This window comes from Myotis myotis, unplaced genomic scaffold (genome assembly GCF_014108235.1).
Source record: "Myotis myotis isolate mMyoMyo1 unplaced genomic scaffold, mMyoMyo1.p scaffold_m19_p_2, whole genome shotgun sequence".
Classification (NCBI taxonomy): Eukaryota; Metazoa; Chordata; class Mammalia; order Chiroptera; family Vespertilionidae; genus Myotis; species Myotis myotis.
Genome location: NW_023416324.1, coordinates 214,140,132 through 214,140,491, shown reverse-complemented (window position 1 = coordinate 214,140,491; position 360 = coordinate 214,140,132).

The following is a 360-nucleotide window of genomic DNA, read 5'->3' as shown; positions in this document are numbered from 1 at the left end:
CGCCTGTGCCTCTGCTTTCACCGTCCAGGGTGAGGGTGGGAGGGTGAGGGCACGGGTGGGGTGGGGGTGACAGGTCTCTGTTTCTGCTGGGAAGACTGAACGGGGGCTGTGGCTGCAGGAGGCACGGGGTGGGTGCCCAGCGGCGGCCCACATGTGGCAGGTGGCTCCCCGCTGAGGAGCTGGCGCTGAGAAGAGCTGTCACTGGGAATGTCCGGCAGGGCCTGATGCCTGTCACTTTGGCGTGATGAACGCGAGGCACGCAGATGAGGGTGCTGGCCCCGGGGCTGCCTTCTCCTCGGGTGACCTCAGCATGAATGTGGGTGAGGGGCCAGGAGCTGCCCACCAGTCTTGGACAAGGAC